Below are 26,148 nucleotides of genomic sequence, written 5' to 3'. Positions count from 1 at the left end.
GGGCCGGGGAGAAGTGGAGCCATCATAGCGCGGCCGTATAATGTATCACCCAGTCACATTTTCTCCCCTTTCCACTCACTCCTTGTCCTTGGATATATATTCCCTAACAAGCTAATTTGCTGATTTTTATTACAGTAGTAAAGGAGTAAATGTATTTGGTTTTTCACACATCATTTTAAACTTCTAAGATCATCCTTGATTGTTACATCAGCATCCTGGTGTCGTATAAAGACCACTAGTCTGGAAGTCAGGGGACCTTTGTCTTTTTCCTGTTCTCTGAGTCTGAGAGAGCAGAGACACAAGCTCTCCGGCCCTCTGTTACCTCTCGTGGAGAATAAAGAAGTAGATCAAAGACCTGAGGTCCTGTCCACCACGAATGATCCATGCTTTATAGTGTCACAAAAACAGCATGCTCCTGAGTTGGTGCTAAATTTAAATGCTTTTTAAATATTACTTTAAAATTCAAATCTTCTATCTTTTAAAAGATATAACTATCCCAAATCATTTTACTGCAATTTTATCCTAATTCCTTCCAAAACATTCAGTAAACATATACTGATACTTAATCAGTTAGTGAGACATTGCTCCATCCCAACAAACAGAAGTCTATACCTGGCATAGAATGCTGGAATGCACTGCTCCCCCATTGCCTAGACTAGGGAATTTTATACCCTCTTTTTGGAAAATGGATAATTATTTAGGGAGCAAGACAAGCTTCAATTCCCCTTCCCCTAGACCCACAGGATACGGGTGAAGAAAAAAATTCAATGGTAATTTTTAATTTTGATTGCAAAAAGTAATAAACCCAGCACTATGGCAAGTGGCTTATGAACAATGGAGTGAAGTTCAAAGTCCAGGTTCTTTCCAGATTACTGGAGTCACCGAGTGCAGTCACTGTTCATTAGAGGTGTTTGTGGCTATAATTGTTTTTCATATCCACACAGTTGTCTTCTGTTTCTCCTGGATTGATGTCAGATATGATAATAAAAATAAGCCTGGACTTCCGTAGGCAAGAGGCTTTGGGTTTCTTGCTGGCTTGAGAGATGTGTTGATTTTTTGAGAGTGTCTTTTGTAGTTGTTTTTCCACTGCCGGTTGGCGGAGGCCCTCCCTGGAGCTCTGAGGGCCACCTGCCCCCTGGACAGAGGTGATAACCTTGCAAGTTCAGTCCTGTGAAATTCGAAGGGAATGGTTTCCCTGGCAGTGCTGACAGTTCATTGAGGCCATAAAAGGTAAGATCAGAAGAAATTCCCCATATCTGAGCCCACTTAACTGCCCAGCAAGAGAGAAATCAGAGCATTCAGCAGCAAAGAAATGCCTGCTTGATTTCAACACGAGAAGAATTTCCTAGGTGGATTTTTTCCACATGTCTTAGTGAACTTTTGTATCTCATTTTCTCCTCTGGGCTTCAGTTTTTCTTTGTTCCGATTCAGTTTCTCTTTCTCTGTTCAAACTATTTTCTGGAACTCCCCTATAAACACGGTGCAAGGAAACCCTTGGACATCTTCCAACTCCTTCCTCAACAAAAGTTAAAAGAGAGGGAGGAATTATGCCCTGAGAAGAAAAAAGCCAGTCTCTCTCCAACTTGCAAACTCCCTCTCATTCTTTATCTTTTTGTCTTCAATATTATAAGGATTTCAGAAGTTAGTTTTTGATATTCTTTATGCCATATGCAGAAGTAGAAAGTCATGGGAGATCTGGCCTTTGGCTTACCAGCTGCTCCCATGAAAATCTTAGTACCCAGAACCATTGGAAGGGCCCCTTCTCTGTGCTCCGCCTTACGTCAAGTAATGCTACTACTACTACCATCAATAATAATAATGATAATAATAATAATTACTAACATATAGTGTTATATACAAGGAACAGTTTTAAGTGTTTTACTTATTTAACTCTCACAATGCTATGAGGTAGGTACTATACTTATTCCCGTTTTACAGATAAGAAAACTGAGGCACAGAGACGTTAAGTGACTTGCCCAAGCTTATAAGCTAGCAGAGCCAGGACATGACAAAAAACTGTGCGTTTGCTCTTAAGTACTATGCTCAGATTTCACCTGCATGTCTTCATTTTTTTTCCATCTGAAACCTAGTAGCCCTTGAATTGAGCATCTGAAAACAAACCAACAAAAATCTCAAGAAGTGATTCCTTGAGCTTTTATCATTTAAAATGAAGGCTGGGGGGCCGGCCCAGTGGTGCAAGGGGTTAAGTGCCCGGGGTTCGCAGGTTCAGATCCCCGGCGCACACGGATGCGTCGCTTGTTAAGCCATGCTGTAGCGGGTCCCATGTAAAGTAGAGGAAGATGGCCACGGATGTTAGCTCAGGGCCAATCTTCCTCAAGAAAAAAAAAGGGGAGGGTTGGCATCAGATGTTAGCTCAGGGCTAGTCCTCCTCACACACACACAAAATAAATAAATAAATAAATAAATAAATAAATAAATAAATAAATAAATAAAAAAAATGAAAGCTGGTAACATTATTCATAGACTGTTAAAAATAAGGTAACTAGACACCCATTTGTCTGAAACAGTCCTGGTTTATACCTACTATCTCAAGCCCTTTTCAGTCTGAAAAGTATACTGATTCACACAATAAATTATATGGCTACCCTAAGTTGAAACAAAGATTGCCTTTGGAAGAACAAAGAGTAAATTGCTACTTAGATCAGTGGACTTATTTTTTCTAGAAATGGGACCTTTTTGTCCCTTGCCAAATTTCTAATTCTGAATTCTGGTTTGGAGCCAGACAAATTTCTTTCCTGTGGAATAGGGGTATTGTTGACAGAATGTTGGAGTGGAGGTGATTGCCATGTTCCCTTTGGGAGATGGATGTTTTATTCGTGCTGGTTTTGATGCAAGGAGGCTTACTAAAGAGGTTGAAGTATTTGTTGTTTATTGTGTCTTCTTTCTTAAGGAAGAATGGGTTGTTGACTGAGGTGAAAGAAGTGCCTTGATGGCAAGGAATAGAAAGCCTGCCTCAGGATGAGTAAGAGAACTGAAGCGAGGGAAGCAGGTTTAATACTTGAGATACATGAGAGGTCGGGGCGAAGAAACTGGAAACCTCATGGGGATGATTTGGATTTAATATGAAGAATTAGAAGTTCTGGGGGAATTCTGAAGGCAGAGAAAGCTTGAAGTTGAAGGATAGAATGGTCAGAAATATGGACACCTTCATGAATTTGTATGTTGCTTTTCCACAGTTAACTAAATTGTATTAATCGTCTCTGAACGCATGGCTAAACCAAGACGTGGATTAAAAATTAAGCTGTAGAATTGGAGGAAAAATGGACATTGATAGTATCCTCAAAAGATGATAACGAATATGGGCAAAGGGGTTGGAGATCATTGACTATGCTTCTAGCTGAGAATTTTAGATGTTATTAAGCTCAGTGTGGAGTGATGGTATTTCTGGAGTGATAAACTAATGGACTTGTAATATTTTCTCACTTCTGGATTTTCTGTCTCTCCTGATCAAAGTAGTAATTCATAACGGGTAAAAGACTTCTGAGAGTTTAGATAAGTATAAAAAAATTAATTGCATATTTTAAGCAAACCTCACCTCCCTCTGTAATCTTTGTTGATCAATACCTTCCACTCATTCTGCTCTACCCTCACCCCCGCCCATGCAAATCAAATTGACCACTATTTTAGCCTAGTTTTCCTAAACAGCAAACACTGAAGGGCGGCTAAGTTGCCAATGCTTTATAGGAAAGTGAAATCCCAAGGCTACAAGAGTGAGGGAAAAGGGAACAAGTCACAGAAGGATAAGAAGCAAATGCAAGGTGATATGTTACTGTGCTGGCCGGACACTACTTCAGGATGTTTCCAGACAGGATGTATGGAAATGTTTAGAATAGCCCTTTGGAAGAAATTTATCTACTGTATTATCCTGGGCCTGTGTCCCATTGGTCTGTTTGCCTCATGAGGTATCATCTCCCCCATGTTTTTAGATTGCATGTCTTGGCCCCTTTGGAAGTCACCGGATGTGGTGCTTCTTCTGGTCCAGAACTGCTTGGAGGAAACAAAGGCTCCAGGGTAAGTAGTGCAACTGCCTCAGGCACCAGAATCTGTGAGCCCACAGGGAGCCTGGGGCCTTGATGTAAGCTGAGGTGGGCAACTGTACAAGGTCTAGGAGACAGATGAGGTTGAGTGAATCTGAGGAAGCATTTAAGGTACGTCAGATGCAACTCATATCGCCGCCGTCCCACTGTAGATCTACCCCAGTACCTATATTGTTTCCTTATGTATTCACTGCTTCTTGCAGATCTATGAGCTCATGAGAGCAAGTACCTTGGCGTTTTGTACTTGTAGGTCTTAGCACAGCATCTTGTACATAAAAACAGTTAATGAATGTTTGTAGAATAAAATAATTAAAGAATTGGGTTACATATCATCCTTCTCAAAAATCAAAATTTCAAGCCCCAAAATAAGTATCTAAATTCTTCTGACATTCCACTCACCATATACCTAGACATCAGAAATTCGTAGCTAACATAGCGGCCGCTGGGTCTCTATAAATCCTCTGATAATTTCAGATCATTATAAACAAACCCAAACAAACAAAACCCTCACATTGGTTTCTAAAAAGTTAGCTCTAAGTATATAGATCCTTAAATTATGGCTAGGGACTAAAATGAGCATCTTTGACATGCTTTGCTAAAAGACAATTATCTGCTTTTTTACAATTTCACTACGAATGATATTTTAAAGTTTGAGGATAATGACTAACAGTTATTTTTTAAACTGATTGTTTTTACCTGAATTTCATGCTGTTCCTTACAGGTAAGAATTTTTTAAAAATAAATAAGGCAAGTTTAAATAGTTTGCCCAACAGTACAAAGGTGGAGATGAAGGAAGTTTCAATAACATTCATTAATCAGTATCTTTTCTACAAAAGCACATGACAACTAGCAGGTAAAGATGCACCCAACACATTATCATACCTCTGTTACCTGTTACCTCAATATGGATCCATAATGTACTATATTAAAATAATCACGGGAAATAATAAATTTAGGAAATGGTAGTGACAAGACTGGAGAGAACTATCTAAAGAGACTGGTTTAAAGGAAAATTAGCATAGAAAAACAAATGAAGAAATAATGTAAGACAGTACAGATAGAAATATTGTTTCAAGCATGGCTTCTGCTATACCACGTCATGTATTTCAAAACAATAGCCTACAATTACATCTCTGTAGTTTTTCTACATAAATATAGGGCTTAAAATTAGTTTTTATGTTTTTGAGGGAACAAATACTCATACATGACAAAACAATTGGTGTGTTCAATAAGATGGAATTCTGTAATAGATTCTGAAAGAAAATAGTTTCTTTTGCATCTGAACTGATACTGTGGTTAACAGATATTAGTTTCAGAAATGTATATATCCAAAACATTGAGAAAGTTAATAATATTAAGATAGAAAAAGTAAAACAAAGGCAAATCTTTCTGTTTACTACTGGAAAATACATTCAGAAGCAGCTTTCGCTGGTCAGCAGATATTCTACGGAAAGGGTTTTAAGAAAAAAGATGATAGGATTTCAAGCATTCAGTTATAATTTGATATCCGTATTTGCCTTTTGTGCATATGTAGGAATGCACATTCTTTTTCTGTTCTGAGCAGAACATCTTTTTCTAGCACAGTCATAAAGCACATGGTGCATTGCAGACCAGAGATGTGTGCACTGAGATCATTATCAACTTCCACAGACCAATTCTTTCTTCCATACACACTAATTCGTACGTCATCAGACATGAAAACCGAAGTGTTGGGGATCTCTGTTCTTTTGTTTTCTTTCTTGTGTCATCAAAAGAAAAAATAAAGTACCACCTTAATATATGAAAGACCAGGGAATAAAAATAATTAAAATTCAAATCTCATCCAAGTTAAATTAAAGATAATTCTCATAGAAGATTCAAGTAAAACACTCACTTGCAAGTAAATGAATTTCAAATTTGGGCAAAGTTTTTTTGAGTTTTAGACTATTAGCATGTAGTCACAGTGACACTTTGTGTTCACTGTTGGGGAATGCAGTCTAGTAAAGTGCTGGATGAATGGCTACCATAGGCATTGTATGGGAATATTCCTACAAAGTCCATCTTTGGGAGATCAAAGGAGAAAAAGAGAAGCAGAGGAAATCAAAATGAAACCTGTAACCTCAGCCTGACTGGAATAACATAAACACGATGTGTCAGCAACACATGGTTAGTGTCTCTCCAAATTCACTGATATTCTTTACCGTGTCTAATAGAATGGGGCTCTCTCCCCTTTTTCAGTTGACTGATCTAAAACCCTCTGTATCTAAAGTATCTATTCTACATCATTTATTTAGAGATGTTATTGTGGGTTTTTTCAGTTGTTTGTTGAAATTGCAATGGATAGTGAGACTTGTGTTCTGAAATAAAATCAGACAGAAACTTATTTGTATTCAAAATTGATTTTTTTCCTGAAATGATACAATTCTACTTATATCTGATGAAGTAAATGGTAATAAATTTCAATGACTACTAGCGAAAGAGAGAAATACGCAAATATATAATTCTACAATATCTGGTTAAGGATATTTAATTTTTTTAATGTGAAAAGAATAGTTATTCTAATACCATAGTGATCTTTAAGAGAGTGGTGCAATATGGATTTAGAGAAAAAAATCATTTTTAAAGCAAAAAGTAAAAGTTGAGTTTATTAGAATATTTATACTATAATAAAGTAGTTTGAAAAGAAATTTCGAAGCCTTTCAACAATTAAATAAATCATGGAATTAGCTTTTAATGCAAAGCATTAATTAGTATACCTAGACATCAAATACTTATCTAATCTGTGCTGAGAAAGGGACACATACATAAATTTGAGCTGAAAGGCCCAAATCCAAAGGAGCTGGGGTATCTGAAGGTCACTCCCAGGTGCCTGGAACAATCTCATCTAAATACAGTTTGGAAATAGTTGGAAAATAAGAACTATCTAGATATCTCACTAGGGACATTTGATAACTCTTAATAGAAACTTTAAAAACTCATATCTTATATACACTTGTACACATACATATATACACAAATTTACACATAATATTTAAATACAATATTTGTATTTAAAATAGATTTTAAACTAATTTGTATCTATGTAGATTAAGTCAATTGGGGAGTTGAGCATAAATGGTATATAAGAGACAAAAGGGTAGAGTTTCGGAGTGTTAGAAATATGTAGATTGACCATTTTGTACTATTTAAGATAATTAGTTATCTTCTTTACTTTCTCCTTTAGCTTACCTCTAGATAAATCTTAAAAGATCATAATCGAAGCTCAGATGATTTAGAAAACTTGCTCCAAACCTGGCAACTAATAAGGGTGGAGTAAGGATTCAAACCCAGAGCCAGAAGCACACTTTTTTCCAGAATGCTGCAGGTGCATTTCCTAATTTGTTTAGATTTGTGTCTGAGAAGTTGTGTACAATCAATGTTTTGTCAACTTAATCTCTCCTTGCTAGTGAATTCACTTGCATTTGGAAGAATCTTTGTGTAGTTCCTTAAACTGTGTAGTTTCCAACCTTGAATATTCATAGATTCACTGCAGTTTCCCAAAAAGAGAAATTTGTTATCATGCAAAGGTGTTTCCTTGCACCAAGTAAGCAATAAGTATAAGATTCCTGAACAAATGTGATGTAATGAAACAAACCATGGTTAAAAAAACCATTGTCACTAAAACTATAGTTATGTCTTAAACTCAGCAAACCCTAGCTTCATACTAAGAAGTGAAAAGTTTAGGAGGGTCCTCCATTGGTTCAAACTGTCACATTTTGAGGGTAAGAGGGGTTCTATCAACAATTATATCAGAGCAACTGGAGTAAATGGGGACAGTCCTGGGCAAACTGATCAGACTACTTGTGAGGGCAACTCTTGTGATGTAAATTTTGTTCTGCACGTTATTGGATGCAATCAATGTATATTTGCACATATTTTAAGAATAAGTCAGAATCGTAGAAGTATCAAAATGGTTATCATTTTGTAAACAAAACAGAAATAGTAGAGCATATAACAAAAAAATCCAAGATACTCCAATCTCTTAAGATAAGAGAAAAGGGAAAAAATGAAAAAGATTTATTTTAAAGTATTATTATTGTTAGATGAAGGAAGAAAGCACTAAATAAATACAAGCCTAGTAAAAATAAACACTATTATTACTGTTACTAGCACCCCTCCAACCCCTGTCACCTCTACAACTGAATACTTACCATGAACTGGAAACTGTTATGTGCTTCACAAACATTATCTCAAAGAATTATTAGAAAAATTATATAAGAAAACTATATTGGCCATAATTTACAGAAGAGGAAACTGAGACTCAGAGACATTAAGTAATTTTAAAATTTCTCCTTGGAAATGGCACAATTGAGATTTGAAACTAAGTCATTTTTTCTCTAAAGCTGGCACTCTTTACTAAAATGTTCAAAGAAAGAAATCTTGGCATTGTAAGTGACAGTTGAGTCGTGTACTCAAATGAGTTACCCTTAAAGTTATTAAATGTGATATCTGATCTATGATTGAAAGCAGGCAACATACTTTAGTACTAAGATCATTAGATGGGGAATCAGAATATAAAAACCTACTTCTGGTCCTTAGACTATTTGTGTGGTGTTAGGCAAGTCCCTGGTACTCTCTGGGCTTAGTTTCCTTATCTAGAAAATTGGTTAATTCACTCAGTACACACTTATTGAGCCCACTTTTTTATGCATTTCCATTTCTAGTGTTGTCAGGAACCCAGAAATGAGCAAGATATGAACTCAAGTCTATATTAAAATTGCATTTGAAATAGCTGTGACTTCTACATAATTATTTGAGGAGTTTTGATGGATGAAATAACATATTTTTAAATCTGCAAATTCTGGAAATCAAATTCTAAGAAAATACTAACATTTCTTGAGTACTTAAAATCTGTTATATATTATCTAATGAAAACATCATAAATATCTTGTGAGATAGGTAATATTAACTCTTTTATATATGAAGAAACCAAGGCTCAGAGATTAAATTACTTTCTCAAGGTAACAAAACTTGGAAGAAGTAAAATCAGGAATCAAATTTAGATCTCTCTTAATCCCAAATCTATAGTTTCCATTCATTCATTTGTTTATTAAATCAGTATTTGTTGAGTGCACAATAATGTGCCAGACATTGTGCTAAACACTTAGAAAAGAGACCAGATCTCTACCCAGATGAAACTTACAGTCTATTGGGGAAATCGTGCATTAAACAAATACACATAATAAATATAGCAATATAAGTTGTTAAAAGTTTATGAAGGAAAATTTCAGGGTTCTATGAGAATGAATAAGAGGAAGAATAACTTATATTGAGTGATCAAGAAATGAACCACAGGAAAAGCTTAAACTCTGAAATAATTTAGATGTCAATGCTGGCGTCATGTCAGCCTTATGACGGTGTCAATTAATTTAAGCAAAATTCTGTACAGCATGGTCAATTCAATAACTTGAGGCCAATGGTTAAGATTTAGGAAATGAAGTTATGTTTATATTAGCATATACTCTCCTACCTGTGTATTGACAGGCAACGTAATTGACATGTGAAAGTGCTCTTGACAATAATGGAAAGTGCCTTGGTGTTGGGGAGGAGGGGAAGGGAGGAAGAAGAAGAGTATAATTCAAGGTAGTCAGTTCACTGGTTGACATTCCCTGCTATCTACATCTCTAGGGCCAGAAATTACGATCTTCACCTTGTGTGATGAATTGTTATTTTCTACATGTGGGATTCAGTTTTCTCCTTCTCCCATCGTCTTTGCAAATCTGCTTGCCTCATAGCAGGGTTCTGAGGGTTAATCATTTATTTAGTATGTAGAAAAGTACTTTGGGCATCTCAGAAGAAATGCCTTATATAGACAATAAATAATACAACAATAACAAGCTGGTGAATTGTAGTTAGTGTGCATCTCTCATCTCAAATCCTGCCTGGACCCTACCAGTTATTCATCCGTGGGTAGGCAGGGTGAATTACTGAAGTAAAGCACACACATTATTCCTGGCTCAGAGAGGAAGTCCAATGGATAACAGAGAAGGGCTCATAGGAGTTGAGCTGAAAAGGGGAAGATAAACAGAAAAGCAAGATAATCCAAAAAGTGGATTCCTAACTTTTTTCTTGTTCAAAAAGATCTTTTTAGAACTTTCGTAGGGATTGTGCAGGGCATGTAGGCTCTATTTCTTTTTTATGAGTGCTGAACCTCCAACCGTGGTTTACTCTTGAATAAAGTAAAAGTAAAGCAGGCTTTAGTGACCTGCTGAATGACTTTTTTTTTTTTTTTTGTGAGGAAGATCAGCCCTGAGCTAACATCAGTGTTAATCCTCCTCTTTTTGCTGAGGAAGACCGGCTCTGAGCTAACATCCATTGCCAATCCTCCTCCTTTTTTTCCCCAAAGCCCCAGTAGATAGTTCTATGTTAAAGTTGCACATCCTTCTAGTTGCTGTATGTGGGACGTGACCTCAGCGTGGCAGGAGAAGCGATGTGTGGGTCAGTGCCCAGGATCCGAATCCAGGCCGCCAGCAGCGGAGCGTGCGCACTTAACCGCTAAGCCACGGGGCCGGCCCAACTGAATGACTTTTAAAAGACACAATGTGAGCCCTTTTCTCCTCCAGTGGGTTTACATTGGTAAGCCCCAAATACAGATCCATTAACTAAAAAGACATTCTCAGTCTACATAGACCAATACAAAACTAACTGTCCTCTTTCCCATTGCACAATCATGAACATTGCTACCTTCAATCTTTCTTCATCCATGAGCAGGAAATCCTGTGACATGAGCTATAACCATACAAAATGGACACATCATCCATGGAGACCAATCAGATGTGAACTAAATTCAGTGGGGGCTTTGGCAGCCTCGATTCTAGTCAAAGTGCTGTTTTCTGATTCCACCCAGATTCCTCAGAAGCAAAGCTCATGGCAGTGGAACTGGGACTTTCACATGGCAATTCATATGGCAGTGAAACAGGTGTGAACCCAAAGTCACTTATAACCACTCCTCTTGTGGAGATGCCTCTGTTAAGCTGCCAATATCACAGAAGGTCGTTCACATTCTTGGAGGCGTGAGTTCAGTCAGTTTGCTTGCTTCCTTCTTAACTCTATGTGAGCTCATCCCCACTGAGAAAGTAGGGATTTTGATGGAAGAAAGAGAGAGAGGAGGGAAGAGGAATTTTTGGAAGAGAGGCAAATTGAGAAAGCGAATAGAAGGTTTAGCTCTTTTGAGTCTTTCTTGATATAATTAGATCCTCACCTATTTCTAAAACAAGAACTTCTAAAAAAGAATTAGAGTCTGATCCAAAGGCGACATAATTATAGGCCTTGTCCAGGCAGGGGAGAAGTTGTACTGTGAGTGCTGGAGAGGGAAGTGCACAACCCGGATAGCAACGTTGGTAGAGTCTGAAATTGTGCCTGGGATCAGCGTTGACCTTTCCCAGTAACCTGGAGATGAAACAGGAGGGATTCACTCAAAACTCCTCACTTTTCTACCTCCAAATAAACAAAAGCTCCTCCATGTCTTCCGTAGTGGACTTTTCCTACATTTTTATTCAACTCTTGCCGTACATCTCAGCACAGTCCCTCTAGTATCCTCCTCTGCAGAAAAAGAGTGAAGACTAGTGCTGGGCAGAGGGAGGAGTGACCCATTTTCTGAACTCCTGGAACCTGAGCCTTCTGTGCTCAGAGAAGCAAACCAGCTGTCACCATATTCTAGCTGTCTGGTACCCAGGCTGCTCAGGGGTGGGTTAAGGTGAACTGAGTGGCAGCAGCAAAGAGCAGTTCTGAGGAGGATTTCTAATGCCACTGGGAGTTGGGTAGGGTTGCTCCTTAGAGGAGAGTCAGCTGGGGAGAAATCTTGTGGAGCAGAGTATAGTTCTGCTAGAGGGCAGAGCTGAGGATATTTGCTATTATTATGGCCAGGACTCTGGAATGATTTGGGGAGAGAGATGGGAATGAGAGGAAGTGAACCTTGTTTCCTTGTGTGCCTGGGAAGGTGATATTGCATGTCCCCTGGGCACCAAGAAGAGAGGAGCATCTCCTCAGGCTCTGTTGTCTACAGAAGGTTAACTGTTGCTGGCTAACTCTGTTCAGCAGTGAAGAGACTAGAGCCTCCTAAGGGCTTAAGGACGACGTCGCATACAGATGACGTGTGACAACATGCCTTTGAGATCTGACGTATGTCTTTCATGACAGTAGCCTCCTCACAGCCCATCCCTTTGGGGCCAGAAGGTGCTCTGCAAGAGGCTTTGCCCAGGCCTAGCAGTTTAGCAGTTCTTCCATCCATCACCTCCCACTTTCCTAAAGCCCACTTCTCTCCATGTGCTCTAGCCGTCTATAAAATCACTGGATCTGATTCTCTCCCATGATACAAAATTAATTCTACCCTCCTCTTTCAGCTAGAAAAGAAAGTAGCTCAGTGTTCAATAGATTAAGTAAATGTGTATTTGTGGAAGGGGGGGATTGTAACATTTGTCAGTTGGAGAAATCAATAATCCAAATATTAGCAGGCCTCATATCCTCTTAATAGCCTCATGTTCAATATTCTTGACTCCAGAAAAACTTTTATTTCCTTTGGTGAGAAATCTCCATGTGTAAGGAATATAGATCCTATGCCCGAAGCAAAGACTACATGATTCTATAAACTAAATAGTTTGTAGTTGTATGAAATAAGTTGTTTAATTTTCAATATTAAAAAATATTAGTTTTTAATAGTGCTGTTAACCTTTTACCATCAAACACTGTTGCTTTTTTATTCACTCATTTAAAGCAATAGATTGGTGGGTGAACCATTATAATATTTCAGTACAATGTAATATTCAACTTTTTTGCTCATGCAAATTCCAGCAACATATTGGGAATGGAGTGTCCAAGAAAATCAGACCAAATTTCATGAAGGTATACAAGGAGAGGACTTATTTCTTTGTTCTCTGGACATTTCCTTTGAATCTTCAAAGCAAATGAGTTATGTTACTGGGATTGCACGAACTTTAAGTGTAATTCTAATAGTATTGATCACCAGTTTGCTGTCATTTTCTGTTCATGGTTTGAGTGACTTGTAGAGAATGAATAGACCTCTAATGAACCCCTGGTATTTCCAGGCCATTTTAGACTTGTCAAAGTGCTTTCACAGGCCTAATCTTTTGGTTCTTCAGAAGAACCCTTTTAGGTAGATAGAACATCTAAGTAAAGCAATGATAATCTCTCCCATTTTACAGCTGAGGAAATTGAGATCCAGAAATGAAAGGATAGGCAGACCAAACAAAAGACAAGTGTTACCTTTCCCAAATTATTCTGAGCATGATTCAAATGTTTTTTCTTCTTCTTCTTCTTCTTTTTTTGTTAATAGTTAATAGGCACCATTTGAAACAAAGCTTATTTTTGTCATTATCAAAAAAAATAATTTTGTAACATTTCTGACCTATTCAGATCCTGGCTTTGCCTCATTTCCAGCTCTGGCCCTGCCTTCTCCACCTGATCTCGCTTGTCTTTAAATAACACGATTCTAATCAATTTGTACTTCAGTTGCTGTCACGCATTCCCTAGTGAGGCGTCAACATTCTGACCGCAAATTTCAAAATAACTTTAGAAAACAATGATAAAAAGTAGATTTTCCTACTGGAACTAATAGGTCTTCCTGGGCAATTCCTTCCATATTTTTGCACAGTGTATGCTGTTCATAAATAATGTCAGAAGTGGGCCTTCGCTCCTTCAGTAAGGTGGTCATTTAATGTAAGTAAATCCACATTAAATATTGAAGATCGGAAAAAAGCGTCCTCTTCAAAGAGGTCACATTTAAGTGAAGAAAAAAACAACGTGTGAGGAGAGGACCAGCCTGGTGCTGGGTGGCACAGAGTTAATGGCTTATAGAGAGCATATACATGTTTTTTAAAGATGTTTTATTGCTTACAAAAGGAAGTAGTCTTGAGAGACTGGATACATAAACTGGCTCCAGCCAGCTGCGGCTGTCGGACTAGGAAGGATCCTGTTCAATTAGTGTTGTAAAATAAAATACTTTGTAAAGGAAATAAACACAATGAGAGCTAAGATTCATGCTTTCAAATATATGCAAGGTTTGAATTTTTAATTAGGGTTGCTAATTACAGTCATCAGAAAGCAGAACAGAATAGATTTTACCTTACATTTAGCAGACAAGCCTTCAACCCCAGTGTATTTTTCAATTTCATTAATATTTTATGAAAATGGCCCTTGTAGCTTCAGCCTATTCTAGTCTCCTACAAAACTGCCCCACATTATGGATGCCAATGCCTTTAAGCCATGTACATTAGTGTGATGACAAAATGCAAAACAGCGTCTTGTCAACCATTGCATCAATTGATTCTATTAGATAGTGTAAAAACAGTTGGGTGTGAGTTATAATCTCAGTGACACTAATGATGAAGCAAGACACTGGCTGAGAACAGCCATTAGCTATAAGCCAGAAATTAATGATTCTAATATTTTTGAACAAATTAACCTTAAGGAACTGGTCTTGCAAATACTGTATTATCTACAGATAAGTCAATGACTAGGACAACACTGTTACATGTACACATGGTAAATATATACAAATGTGAGTAGTAAACACAAAATCTATATGTAGGTGTTTGATAGGTTTACCCACGTCTCATCTCCCATATACCCATCTCTCATGCGTGTTTGTACCTCAGATACAATATAGATACAACCAGTCACTCTCCCGATTATGATGGAATTGGTAGTGACTTAATATTTTATAAAATTGCCTGTAAAATAATAGAAGCATAAATAAAACATTCCCCCAAAGTTAGACGCTGATTGTCAGAAAATAAAATTTTTATATTTAGTATGCAAAAGACTTTCCTAAATGTAAAGTGAATCCTTTTGTAAAATAATCACTTTTTCCATTATTGTGAAGAATATCAACTCTCGTCCATACTTGTTCATGTCTTTTTTCTGGTTTGGAGTTGTGTAAATTAGGTTTTTAGAAAATAGGTCACACCGGTGGTACTCCTTGGACTGAAGCATAAACTTACCCTTTGTAAACATTTTGGAAAAGTTCATCACAGTGATCCCAAACTACACATTGATGGGATAGCTTTGAAAAGTAAAATAAAATAAAGGCAGGAGAACTTTAGTTAACAATTTCTACACAAGAGCAAAAAGCTGCATAATACAGTTTTGACCCATTCTTGCATTCCCCGTAATAATTAGTGTGCCAAAGTTAATAGAATTGAGTTGGCAGTAACAAATTTGACAGATAACTCAAATAAAATAGACCACCCTTACGGACTTCACTGCCAAATTCAACTATAGCTCGAAAAAATTTTAATGGTATTTTAACAGTGGTATTGATTAGATAGTTCCTGTGTATTTCCTCCACACAAGGGGACTTCAGTTTTCTCTTTTCATCCCAAATGCTGCTCTCACATAACCACACTTTTCATCACAAAGGATCTGTACTTTTTTTTGGTTAAATGTTTCATACCTACTCAAATCTATGGTCCCAAATCTTGGAAACCCATTCACAAAACTCAAATGGCTAATTTAAAGAAGAGGAAACAAAAGCCAGGAACTCACCAACCAGAGTTTATTGGCTTAACTTTGACTTGCTTTCCTGGGAAAGAAGAAAACAGAATTTTCGATGTGAACTGTCAGCTCTAGTTATGACAGAAGCTCACTAGTGAGAGATCCAGAGTCTCCCTTCCACTGGCAGAGAGAAGCAAAGAAACCTTCCAAACAGAGTTCTTTCAAGCTTCCTCTACAACTCCACTTAAATAATTTACTTTTTATTTTTTCTCAGACTATTCTTTTTAAAGTTGGCTGACGTGCGTTGACAAGCATGCTTTACTGCAAACATGACTTGTGTATTTGGAAAGGAAAAAAATCACAAAAATTCCTCCAACTCTGGGAATAAGAGAATTACTATATTTACTTTAGGGAAGTACTGTTAGCCTGGAGTCTGTCTTAAGCCAAGGGGAACTAAATATAAATTAATGTAAGTAATAGCTGCTTTGAGGAAGGTTGTTTACTAATTTAAGAGCCAAACCAGTGGCTATGTACCTAATTCAGCAAACTAATTGGCCATAGAATTGTTAGATTTAATCAGAAAGGCCTTAAATCTGTCCATTAGAACATAATACATAAAGTTATTTAATCTATGAAAACTTAATTTTAAAATTCATTGCTTTAAAGTTTTGACAGTTACTGGAGAGAGTAGTGGATGAATAAAATGATGTGGAAATAGTAATTTAAGTGTAGCCACTGATATTCTAGATCCCTCGTTTCATACTTCAATATTTAAGATGATGCTTAGTGACTAAAATAGAAGGTGGAAAGAAAACAAGCTATTTAGGTCATTCATATACATTTGGATTATAAATGGAATGATTGACCTGTGCTGGCTAATTACCTTTACATTGATATAATACAACAGACTCTTTCCTACTTACCCTACTATTCGTTGTTAACACGGTCAAGTCAATTCTGACTCATACCGACACTGTGTACGTCAGAGCAGAACCCTGCCTAGTCTTTTCACACTATCCTATCACTTCCGGTGCTACATCACACAATGCCCCACTGCTATTCATAGGGTTTTCACGCTAATTTTTCTAGAAGTGGGCGGCCAGGTCCTTTTTCCTAGTCTGTCTTAGTCTGGAAGCTCTGCTAAAACCTGTCCACTAAGGGTGACCCTGCTGGTATTTGAAATACCAGAGGCATAGCTCTCAGCATCACAGCAACACGCAGCTGCCACAGTATGACAACCGACAGATGGGTGGTGTGGTTCCCTGACTGGGAAACAAACCTGGGCCTCAGTGGGGAGAGCAATGAATCTTAACCACTAAATCACCAGGGCTGGCTTATCCTATTCTAAAAGGATCAAAATCAACTTCTTTTCAGAAAGGAACATTTTCTAGATTAGTAAAAAAAGATTGTGTTTTCCAACTAATGGTAAAATATTCTTTCAATAAAAAAATCATTTCTACCCCTGAAATGTTTTTATGTAATGCCTTTTAAAGTGGTTCATAGAATTCTACCTGGTATGCAATTTTATATTATATAGAACATATTTTGTACAATAACATATTATTAAAGATATCTTTAAATTTCTCCTTCATAACATCTTCCTCCTTTATAAATCTTTTCATTGTTACTAGGAGGGGAAAACCTGACATAGAAGATGGTGCTTGGTCATAGGTGTTTGACATTAACCACTCTATCTATAAGGTCTTCACCATTGGATGGAAACATAGAACATAGTAGTGCACTTACTACCAGACCAGAAGTTATATTCAGACCAAAGCAACAAGCTGCATAATTGCTCTAGAATAAATTCCTCTGACTTGTGCTTTCACCTTGCAATGGAGAATATTCCTAGAATTATTTTGAGATTATAATAAATAATGAACCTAGGCAAGCCCATTTTTCCCCTAAAGACCTATAAAGTATTTTATTTATAGCAATGTATTTTCAAATTTATAGTTAATAAATATTTTGGAATCTAGGCACAAACGGTGGAAAATTTTGTGGATTAGCTGATACTCCAAATAAAAGGTATTGTAAATTTTAGGTAATTCAAAATTTGACATAAGCTTGTCCTCAACATCCCATCTACCCAACAAACATCCACTTTTTTAAAAAATGGTTTATAATCTCCATCTATACAATAATTCAAAGTGATTACTTTTTATATCTACATCAAATTCATTCATTCATTCATATATTCCTTCTTTTGTGTCTTCTTATCACATGCAAGAATTGAGCATCTAAAGCTGTGCTGTCCTGTAGCCACGGGGTTCTTGAGCACTTGAATTGTGACTAGTCTGAATTGAGATCTGCTATAACTGAAAAATAAAACCAGATTTTTCATTAATTTAAAATTTAATTTTAAATTGATTATACATTGAAATGTTAATATTTTGGATCTATTGTGTTAAATAAAATATTTAATTAAAATTAATTTCATCCAGGGGCTGATCCGGTGGCATAGTGGTTAAGTTCACTCATTCCACTTTGGGGGCCCAGGGTTCGCTGGTTCAAATTCTGGGCGCGGACCTACGCACTGCTCATCAAGCCATGCTGAGGTGGCGTCCTATGTAGAGCAACTAGAAGGATGTGCAACTATGACATACAACCATCTACTGGGGCTTTGGGGAGAGGAAAAAAAGGAAAAAAGGAGGAAGACTGGCAACAGATATTAGCTCAGGGCCAATCTTCCTCCAAAAAAAAAACAAATTAATTTCACCTGTTTCTTTTTTATTTGTGACTACTAGAAAATGTAAAGTTACATATGTGTCATGTGTGCTAACCTACAGGATAGTAAGCACTGTGATAAGCTCTAGAGATTCTAAGGTTAACTTAGTGCTAACATGAAAAGTCTGGAGTAAAAATCCCAACTGTATGATTTTCCTGTGGCTTGACATCCAAAGAAAATGCCTTTTTTATTGCTTTTTCTGTTGAATCAGTATTTCTAATAGGTAAAAGTCATTTAATACCAGCAATGTTCTACAAAGTTCCCTGTTTTTGTCAGATTACCTTAGCACTGGGTTTGGATAACTTGGATGCTAAGTCAGGTTGGCCCGTTATGCTAACCTCGTACTTCAGGAAGATTTCAGTCACTATTTAGGACCTCAGCCTCTTGGAGAGGCTCAGCCTGCTGCCAAACCACCTGGGCGTATGCAGCTGGAGCTGGTTGGCCAGCAATGGATGCTCATGCTTTTGGCATTTCACATCCTCACTCTGCTTACGGTCAATGACAAGGGACCGTAAGTTGTCTCAGGGAGAGGGTACACTCAATTGTCTGAGAATAGAGTTTTTCTCTGTGCCAACCTAAATAGTATGTACAGGGATCTTAGCCATAACTTTGGCCTCATTAGCACCATCCTTCCGCTATTATTGATCTGGCTCAAATCACTAATAGTAAAGCGTGTCCTCCTTGGAAAAGACACATCATAGAGAGAGCTTTCACTCCATGAAACTGAGTGTACCTCACTCATGCTATACCAGGTCATTGCTGAACCACATTAATTATTTTGTAGAACCATGAACAGTAATTTGGTTTGCCAAGAAACAGCTTTATTTCTGCCATAGCCAGATGCTCTCTTTATCCTCACAATGAAACATTTCAATTATTATGAGCAGTTTCTTTTTTTTATTTACATTTTCCTCAGAATAGCTTTTTTAAAACTCTATTGATTTATGTTTGTACATTGCAAAACTTAATTTCGAAGAGGGCTAAAGGAATTTTTGACATCCCAACAACGGCATTGTCTTTATGACAGTTCCAAAATGTTTTGCCTGTGGGAAAAAAGGTGGAGTTAATACTTGGTAGTCATTAAGCTCAGTGCAGTTTTGTTAGGATAGACAAATCCGTTTGCTCAAAGTTATGCTCCCTGATCTATACTCCCCTGCTTACCAGTTGATTGGATAATGGCGGGGATTGACTGACAAGTGTGACAAAGGCCACGGGGCCATCTCTTTTTGACGGGAATTGATGGCTTCACCTTCAATACCTTTAAACACCCAATGATTAACCTAAAGAATCTCAGTTTTGCTTCTATTCTTATTTATTCCTCCTTTACAACTGACAAGTTCCCCAAAGAAAGAGTACTGACTGCAAACATTTTCCCTGATGAGATGGTTAACTCAAATATTTATTTTCTGTAAACTTTTGATTAAGGATGTTAATATTATATTTTACTAAAATATATCCTTGGGTCTATGGTTCCATAGTAGATAGCCAATTGTCTCACCTCTGATGTAAAACCAACTTAATATGTTTTGTTTTTTACAAATATAATTATTAAGAATCATTGTTATAATATTAATTAGAAGAAGAAAATAATATTAAGCCCACAATTTATTCTTCCTCCCTTAGTTATGCAATAATATATTATTTATTCTGGATCATCTTTGAGTGAACTCAAATAATCTCCTTTGAAGGAATTTTATCACAATGCTAGATAGCGTCAGATTTAATTTCTCAGGATAAAATTTTTTATCAATATGTCTGATGTCAAATGTATAAAAATTAAACACTGTATCTTCATTTTTATATGTTGTTCCATTATAACCAAAAATGGTGGAGCTAGCCAGTTTTCAAAGACAGACAAAGCAAAGTATTAGCTGAAATCTTTAGTTAAAACGTGCAAAAGTCCCTTCAAGTATCTTTTATATCCCAGTTGAATAACATTTATAAGACAATTATTTTAGAAAAACCGATTATCTAGAAATTCTACAGTTGTCTTCAATCAAATCGAAACCAATTCTAGATTAAAGATCTGTTTAGTCACTTGAAAATGAAAAGCAAAGAGTTTTTAGGTATGTATAAAAATGAATGGATTATATGAAAGCTGTATTGGATTGCATCTTGGGAATATTTTACTGTTTAAATAAACTTACATTTGTAAATAGTAGCACTTGAAAAAGAAACAGAACAGAAAGACAGCAAGGTTAGGTTGAAAATCATCATGTAAACCATCATGCTATTTACGTGGTTAATAGAAGTAGAATTCTAATAATTTAAACTATATGAAAACTTAATTAGAAAATAAGTTAAATAAATTAATTACATGAATTCACAAGCACTTAATATTGTAGTTATTACTAGGTGCATTAAGAATGAAATTAGTAATATTTTCTACTGTTAATACATAGTTAATGATTAAACAGTGTTTTAGTGCTCACTCATTAATGATTTATTACAGTTACTTAAACGGTTTCCCAGATTTGAGTGCCTTAAATAGATGTCTTAAGATTACTTTCCAGGTTTACCTTCTTTCTACTATCTTGGTTATTGCATTTTCTATTGTATTATTCTGATCTCCTTTCAACTATGAGTATCAAATGTCTTGATTACCTGGTCAGTAAGAGCTAATTCATTGGCTTGTATGAATTGGACCAATAGAGTTGAATAGGAAAAGGGGCACAGATCTCCTTGTGTCAGTTCAGCTCTTCTCTCCTCCCCACAGACATGTGTTCTTAAACTGTGAGTAGGAGAAGGGACTGCAGGACATTAAACCCAACTAACCCAACTGGCAACCCATCTTAGAACCTGCTCCCTGTTCCAGCACCTAAATTGCCCTCATGTTGATGACAGTCCTGCCTGAGAAGAATACGCTGTGTAGGTTTGTTTGGGTAGAAAGACCTTCTCTCTTGGTGACAGTTATGGGATTATAGAGTCCTTCTCTTGGTCACATGGCCTGAAGCCCAGGTCAAGGCAGTCTGTGTATTGCCAGACATCCTGGAAGTGAGCGTGGGATCTCTTACTGTGCATTCGTTTAGAGATGGTCCATACCATGAGATATAACAGTGACGGAGCTTGTACTCGCTGCGAACTGATGCTGTATCACAAATGCGCTTGTCATTGCTTCTGGATTTGCCTAGAGTCTCCCAGAATGCAATTATATCTTCTGATATGTACCTGACAACCAGATTGAGGTGTTTTTCTCCCATTTTAGGAAACTACATGGAAATAGCTTCTGGGGTGTGACATTGCAATCTTAATGCTTGTCTTTATGTATCTATTTGTCCTTATCAGGGGATTCTGTGGCTGCTAGGAGACTGTGTTTAGTTGGTTTAGAAATGACAGTAATGCTGTGGAAATGGCTTTTCTTTTCTGAAAAATGACAGATATGCAATAGGGGTGAAACTACTAAAATTAACTCTCTCTTCTCCCCATCTTTTGAAAAATAGAGGTTTAAAATATAGACTGTCAGAGGAAATGCACTTGTTTTACATTTGCTAAGGAAAGACAGAGAAATCTAATTCTTACCACAACAGCCTTAGAAATATTGATAAGCCTTATCTGATGGAAATTCGACTATATTTCTGTACTATGAACCATTTTGCAATTAGCTGCTAAATATCTAACTCTACATAAAATCCATGTCATTTTTAAAACTTCATTTTGTCTGTTCTCTTTTTTTAAAAAAATTAATTTACTGTAAATTCAAGGTAATATGACACTTCTAGATCAATAGGACTAGAAATAAGACAAAACTTATGCCAAATTTGAATGGAGAAGCCAGTATCGTAGGATAGTTTCTGTCCTCCATGGAGAGAAAAGTGATAGAGATAGAATTGAAGATAGTCCAGAATAAAGGAGGAAAATCAGGTTAAATATTGCTAACTAATGCTGTTTATTAATTGCAATCCCAATTTATAAAGGCTGATCCCAGTTACATAGTTGGGTCAAGAGACAATAATTTTAGAATTATAAAATGTTGTAATGTAGATTATATGTGTGTGTGTATATATATATATATATAGAGAGAGAGAGAGAGAGAGAGAGAGAGAGACTAATAAGATTTAGTTGTATGTGATAAAACAAAAAAGTTAATTTTGATGTCCATTTCTGGAAAATGTTAGGACAGAGTCACATTTATCTTTACAATTTAAGTGTCGTTTGGGGTTAGGATTTCAAAGTTATTTGAGTAGCACCCATTGCCAGCAAAGTTTTGCCAGAGGTAATTTTTTTAATATATTTACATCTCATTAACTGTCAACCTGCGATGGGGTAGGAATTCAATATTTGGAAGCTTAAAGAAATATATTGAAGCGGCTGGCCCGGTGGCACAAGCGATTAAGTGCGCGAACTCTGCCGCGGCGGCCCGGGGTTCACCAGTTTGGATCCCGGGCGCGCACCGACACACTGCTTGTCAGGCCATGCTGTGGTGGCGTCCCATATAAAGTGGAGGAAGATGGGCACAGATGTTAGCCCAGGGCCAGTCTTCCTCAGCAAAAGAAGAGGAGGATTGGCAGATGTCAGCAAAGGTCTGATCTCCTCACAAAAAAAAAAAAAAAGGAAATATCTTGGAGAATGGAAGTAAAAGCAAGGGCTGTTTAAATTTTTGTGTATTTTATACTAGCCTAAAGCAAATGAGTATTACTCTATGATAATTTTTGAAGGTCAATTTGGATATCTTTGTTTTGTTACATCAGTAGATATGTTTCCACTATCCACTGAGATGGCCTCTTGAGTTGTAGAATCAGTTTTCATTCCTTCACTCACTCAATCACTGATTTTTGTTGGATAATCTGCTCTGTGACAGGTACTGGACTGAGCAAGGACAGGGAAATCAATTTGGAAATGAAACCAACAGTCTCAAGAGAAGTGGCAATATTGTGGCATTCTAGACAAAGTTGATATAACTGTTCAGCAAAACGAAATAGATTCGCAGCAAAATATCAGTAGCAAATGTTCTTTATATTTTTATTCTTTTGTTGCTATAATAATCCACAATTAATCTGATAAAAGTTCATTTAGGTATTGGCAGGCCCGTCACCCAAAGCAACTTTGTGTAATGGCCCCTTCCACTATCTAGGGACTAGCTAAGGATAAACCCTCTTACAGTATCCTCAGGGAGGTTAAATTCTACATGGTTCAAGTACAAAAGTGGCCTACAGTTCTAGGAGACGCAGGTCTCTATTTTAGAAACAAAGTTACATCTCTAGTTGCGAATATCCAGTCCTTTTTATTGCTTCTAATAGAACTAAGCTACTGTGTGCTTTGTGTGAGGGTCTTCTTCCTTGGGAAGAAACGACACATTTGACTGTCATCTTTAGAAGGGTAAACTGTGACCAAGTGACCAGGTATGACCAAAGGGAAAGTGATGAGGCAACATGTTGCTTGGGCCCTTATTTGCCTTTAGTCTGAGCAGGAAAAAAAAAAAAAAAAAGCTATACAAGGGGAGGAGGGGGTCTAATTATGTTCTCAATACTAACTAGGTGGGTGCAAATGAAGATTTTTTAAACTATAGTTCTTGGACCTGTATAGACAGGTTTTAGGTAATCTGTAAACTCCATTTTACTAAAGGCAAAATTTTTAGTGCATTTTTTAAGAATGGGTCTAGAGCTTTCACCAGATTTTAAAGGGTGTGTCTCCCCAAAATTAAGAACAATTGCCTTCAATAAATTGTTTGAGGGACAATACTATTGCATCAAGATGTACTTCTCTTAATTCTGGAATTTCAATCTTCTTCTATGAAACTGTTTCCTTCAAGTCAAGATTAACTGTCCAAAATTCAGTCAAGACCTGCTATTATCTGATGAAGCTGAGAAGAAAGGAGAGCTGACTTTCATTACTCTGAGTTACACAAGTTCATTTCCATATCTGCTCTAGCCTTGGTATGTAGACTAGGCTAGAAAGTATTTCCCACTGAGGGACAAGAAAAGAAAGTTTAAAAAAGAATCCTGTTTTTTGACCTTTGGTTTCTTGGGTTTTATATACGTACTTGTCATAGACCCTTATGTCACTTTCCAACCTAAGCACAGTTTTAATTTTTCTTGTGCAACTCACCATGAAAGAGTTTCCATCTTCAAGTAAGGGTAAAATAACTTTATTTCTATCTCTCTCAATTATGGAAAACTGTCGTTTGTTCTTCTATCAGCATATTTTTGTGACCTCACCTTGCCACTTGAAGACTTCGCACAGTAATATTTTATTCTATCCCAAAGGCACCATATGTCACCTTCCACCTTCCTAAGATAGACACCAGGTCTCAGAAAATGGCAGGTTCTCAGTAGCTAAATTTGAAGAAAATAGTCCTTGGCATGTCTAAATGCACTTCAAGAAAAAAAGTTTTTCTATGAATAAAAGATGTGGAAAAGTCAGTCATGCTAAGATATCATTTTTAAGCACATAATCATTAGGATAAATGAAAGGTTTCCTGTATAAGTAAGGTACTTTGATTTTATTTCATAAGGGATCTTATACACAAATTAATAGATCCAATCCTATTAAAACTGTATATGTATAAAAAACAACAAACGAACAAGCAAAACACCCCACAGCAAACATGTTATCATTTCTTGGACCAGATGTGATGGAATGTATTCATTCTGACATTGAGCTTGACAAGTGTGGTTTTGTGTAAGCATTCTAGTGAAGAAAGGAGAAAGTATGTTTGTTCCAATCCAAATTATGTCCTTAGATAACACAGTGGGTGACTGAATTTATCACATCCACTTATGGAATTTCCACTAAAGATACTGGACATAGGCAAAAACCTCGAATTACTTGTAGGTACAATATTTTAACAAGGAAAGTCCAGATGGAACTTTTATAGATTCACAAATAGAGTGGCTCACTGTGCTAGAATGCTAGGTCTAAATGGCAGGTCTCTTTTGACGTTACAGTTTAGAGTAAAACAGATTTATTAATAATCAATGCGCTCATATAACCAAGAATGTTATCAGCTCGTCTAAGATGGAAAATAACAGGAAACTTAAGCCAAGACTCATTTTATTTTTGCCCTTCTTACTATATGCATTGGAAAAGAACCCCATTGGCCCTTTTTTAGCTAGTAATGTCTAATGCAGGAAGACAGGAATAAGCAGAGTAGAAAGCACCTGTCAGCTCTATTTCCCACTCTCCTTGATTAGCATGAAACATTAATAGGGCTTTCAGAAATTCTGGCCTGAAATGGGCTTTGCCTGAGAACGTGTCTGTCTTTACTGCACAAAAGCCACTGTCATTAAAAAAGGGCAGATAACTAAAGAAGACTCTTTCTTGAATTTATACCTTTTTTCCATACAATGACAAATTATTTTAATAATGGGAATCACACACACTGCCATTTGTATAATGTTTCCCATAAAATTCCCCCATTAAATTTGCTCCTTTACTTGACTCATCTCGTTTTTTTTTAAAAGAATGACACACACAAAATGATACATCATGCTTTCTTGTAAAGAATTGAAAATGAACATACAGTAATGGGTTAACACACATTTTAATAAAATTTTCATTGTTGAGCATTTCACTTTTCGATACTGAAAACCAGGGATGTTCCAGTAACCTCAGGCAATGCCTAAGGATAAAACAAATCATATGGTGGTGAACTATTTTCACCTATTTATTCTTCTACAGAAAAAAAATATTCATAAATACCAAAGAAAATCAGATGTGCACCAAAAAAATTTATACTCAGTCTTAATAACTTTTGCCACATACTATGTGTAACTATGTACTAAAAATAAAATCAAAAAATGCTTTTGGGATTTCTAGCATTTTTTTGAGCATTTAGTGTGTTGTTAATTTTCATTAAAGGTGAGTGTCAGACTGATTTTGCTTCTCCAAAATGGCCACAGGAATCAAAAGACATAATGGAGTTCAAGTAAGAAGGTCACAGATCGCAAAATACAG

This window comes from Diceros bicornis, chromosome 9 (assembly GCF_020826845.1).
Source record: "Diceros bicornis minor isolate mBicDic1 chromosome 9, mDicBic1.mat.cur, whole genome shotgun sequence".
Lineage (NCBI taxonomy): Eukaryota > Metazoa > Chordata > Mammalia > Perissodactyla > Rhinocerotidae > Diceros > Diceros bicornis.
This window is presented reverse-complemented; position numbering follows the sequence as displayed.